Raw genomic sequence first — 4,392 nt, forward strand, 5'->3', positions numbered from 1 at the left:
TAATTGGTTCTCTACTTCATTTTGAAACTCTTTGAACACCTCAAACGTTTCTGACTTATGCTTGATTAGATAGATATATCCATATCTACTAAAATCGTCAGTAAAAGTCACGAAGTATCGTTCTCCATGTCTTGTGGCAGATTTGAAGGTCCACAAACAAGCGGTTAGTATCCCTTGTGGTGGTTCTGAATGCACATCAATGTGTATGAGATCTAACAAAACTTCACCCCTTCCACAAGTACTAGTGAATGGTGACTTGGTCATCTTTCCAAGTAAACAAGATTCGCAAGTGTCATCCGACTTCAAGTCGAATGACTCCAAGACTCCATCCTTTTGGAGTTGGGATATGTGTTTCTTGTTGACATGTCCAAGACAACAATGCCACAAGTATGCCTTGTCCAGATCATTGGAAGAATCAATGTGTAACACATTATTTCCTAAGTTATCTACAGCCATCAAAGTTTCATATATACCATTGCAAGGTAATGCTTCAAAATAGAATACACCATTGTAATAAGCATTAATACCACCAATTTCATTATTAAAAGAAAAGGTAAAACCGTCTTCATACAAACTGTGAAAGGAAATAATATTTCTCGCCGTATTGGCCGAGTAACAACAATTATTCAAATCTAAATTTAAACCATTACTAAGCAATAAAGAATAAACTCCAATTTTGGTTACAAGCGACACTTTCCTATTTCCCATGATTAAGTTTGTCATCCCGTGCTCCACATCCCCACTTCTTTTTAGTCCCTGCAAATCAGAACAAATGTGAAATGCACAACCTGTATCAAGGACAAAAGAATTAGCATGTGATGAGTTATTAGATTGAATAGTGTAAATACCTGCAAATGAGGGCTTGATCTTGCCATCCTTTATGTCCTGCAAGTACTTGGGGCAACTTCGTTTCTAGTGCCCTTTTTCATGACAGTGGAAGCACTCTGCATCATTCAGATTGCAGGAGGGATTAGCAGAACCAACTTTGGTCCCACTTGAAGAGGATACTGTTGGGTAATATATGCATCAAATACACTCAATAACTAGGCAGCGGAAGAATCGAAACAACAAAACGATTTACCTAGGTGTAAATGCAACCTATGGATCTATGGCTTCATACTATTACTTCTACCCTATGAAATCCGAAAATACAAGGAAGAATACTAACCTCTTTAGCAGCTAATGATCTTCGAGCTTGACTCCTTGTGCGTGCCACCTTGTTTGGATGATGAGGATCCAAACTAGAATCCCTCTCTTTGTTCACACCCAATGAACTCAAAAGAGTAGAAACAAATATTAAACTAGGAAGGATGAACTAAAAGAAAGTTCTTCCACAATGAGGGAGAAAAAAGATGGCGAATACTCAAGCCAAAAAATGAGCCCGAAGGAATGAAGCCCTATGCCCCTCTTTATAGCCTTGGATAACTCCTAGGGTTTTATCCTTCCACCCATGTGGGATGGGATAGGCTATGAACGAAATTCCCTTTATCAAAAGGGAATTTTCGTCCAACCCCCTTCATTCTAGGGTTCTGGAATGTTCCCTGATTAACCAACTATTGATTAACTCACATTCAACCCTTCTATTAATTAAATTATTAATTAATTCCCAAATTGTTTTCTAATTAGTTTCTAATTAATTATTAAACAATAATAGTTAATAAACTAATTACTCCTATTATTTTTTCTACTCAATTTTGAGTCTTGAGGGCAACCCAAGAGGACACTGCTATTATTAGAAATATCACCAACTAGTTAATGACCTTGGACACATTTCCAACAGATCTATCAAGAGACTTTCCTTTGTAGGGAGCCTTCCTCTTCTTTACCGTCCAATGCCCGATTTCCAGAACAGGGGCAGAAGTAGTAGTAGGAGTAGACACAACCAATTTGCCTTTCAAGTTGCTTTCTGTAGTTCTTAGAAGACCTTGAAGCTTGCTAAGAGTGACATCCTCCTTGTTTATATGATATGTCATATGAAACTGATCATAACAAGAAGGTAAAGAGTGTAGAATAATATCTATGTCCAACTCTTCAGCAAAATTGACATTCAATTTAAGCAAGCGGTCCACAAATCTCTGCATCTTTTGCAAGTAGGCCGTGATAGGTTCACCATCCTTCATTTTGGTTGTGATAATGGAGGCAATGATCTCATACCTCTCCTGCCGAGGACTTTGATGGTATCTTTCCATCAAATCTTGATACATTTCAAAAGGATAGTAGTCCTCATAGGATTTCTACAGCTCAACAGTCATGGTAGCAATCATTAGACATGACACCTTTGTTGCATCCCTCTCATGAGTAGTATGTTCAACGATTTGTTCGGGAGTAGCAGTGGTGACATCAATATCCTTGGGATCTTTATCTAGGACATATTATTTATCCTTATAGAGAATAGTCATTAAGATGTTTCAAATCCAGTCATTGAAGTTCGAGCCATCGAAAGTGACCATCCCACATAGGTTCATGAGGGAGAAAGAGCCTGAAGGAATTAAGTTGGAAACATTGTTTGGGATAGACATCTAAGAAGAAGAAGAACAAAGTTTAGGTTAGATGATAATCCTTAATATTACACCCAAATGAAATAATAAGGCTAGGACCTAACACAATATTCTACAATTGTGAAAGGGATGTCGTAATCCAATTGTAAAATATTTAAAGGTAGGTAAATGACGATTTACCAATTTCCACAATGAAAAACGAAATAGATTATTCAGTTTTAATTGGATTGAAATTCCTAGATCCTTTGAGATTCATTAAACTTTTCAATGGCATGTTTAAATCTCGATTGTGCCCTTCAAGTTTGTGACTGGAATGCCGAGGATCACAAACAAGGTGTGAATAACCATGAAAATTAGCTTGGTACACCCAATGATACAAATCACCTAATCAATGTTCTGGTTAACCATATACGCTCCGTCGATCTATGATTGACATCAAGCTACCCTTTTCCACACATTGTCAGTCCCAGATTAGTGTGCTGGTTAACCACACACGCTCCACTAATGACTTAACAAGGTGTAAAGTGTAATTTCATGGATTAGCACCATTTTCACATTTTCCTAAAGTAACTAAGATTGGGAATTCAATAAAAGTTTAGTTACTTTATATTTATCATTATACTTTTAATGTTGGAGAATTAATGTCCTATCCTACCCGTTTGGCTAATGAACCTCCACTAATCAAGGAAGCAGTGGGTGATAGTGGACACCCATTAAACCACCATTTTATAGGCAGTAACCTTATACCTCCCTTATAGACCGACTTCTCTTATATATATATATATATATATATATATATATATATATATATATATATATATATATATATATATATATATATATATATATATATATAACTTATAATATTATAAAGTATAAGGGTTGAATTTTAACTTTTAAAACTCTAGGGTTTGGAATTAAATTTTCATTAGTGATACTTTAGAAATTCCAAAACGTGAGGGCAAGTTTTGAAACTTGTCAAAACTCTTGGTATTCATAACTTATGAGTTTAATGCAATTTTAAAGATGATACCTTTCATTTTGCATAACTTGAGGAAAAGTTATGGAGGTCATTAAAATTCATTTGGATCAATTTTCTAACAAATAAAAATTATCATATAATTCAAGATTGATCTACCTAACCTCATAAACAAGATAATACAAGTCAACAATTTGCATGCAACTTTGTTTATCATATAAATCAACAATTATCTTAAAATTTTGACAATTATCTTTTAATTGGATGAGGATGATCACTACCATATAAGAAAAAACAGATTTTATGATTCAAAACAGTTTGTGGTAATGATCCTAATCCAATTTTGGCCAAAAACCTTAACTTTCTGCAACCAGAGCGTGCAAATCGTCGAGTTGCTCTGTTACCGAGTGGGCTCTTTGAGTCAGCCAGTGGACTAGGCAAGTTCATTAGTTAGAGGCCAAAAATTTGATTTTTTCATCTTTGAAAAATAACAAGCGTCAAGTATAATAGAAAACATTCATAGGCTCTGATACTACTGTTGGGTTTTGAGCACTATACCACTCCTATGGTGCAAATGCAACCCTAAATGCTTTGGATCTATGTTTTCTCTAATTATACATGCATTTTTAATTTTTCCAAACATTCACCCTAACTAGCATACAATTGAACAATTGAACAATACAACTAGTTAGATGACTTACCTCTTAGAAGAATTTGTAGTTCTTGACCTTTAAAAGCTTGAGCACCTGAAGTGTGATGCCTCTAATGGTTTACAAACACCAATATGCAAGAGGAGGCTTGAGAGAATAATTTACTTAGCACAAAATCAACTTAACTCTCTTAGAAATGAATGGGTGCCGATTTTGGGACTAAGGGTATGCTTTTATAGTGTTGCTAAGCTAGGGTTACATTCAT

This window comes from Lactuca sativa, chromosome 7 (assembly GCF_002870075.4).
Source record: "Lactuca sativa cultivar Salinas chromosome 7, Lsat_Salinas_v11, whole genome shotgun sequence".
Classification (NCBI taxonomy): Eukaryota; Viridiplantae; Streptophyta; class Magnoliopsida; order Asterales; family Asteraceae; genus Lactuca; species Lactuca sativa.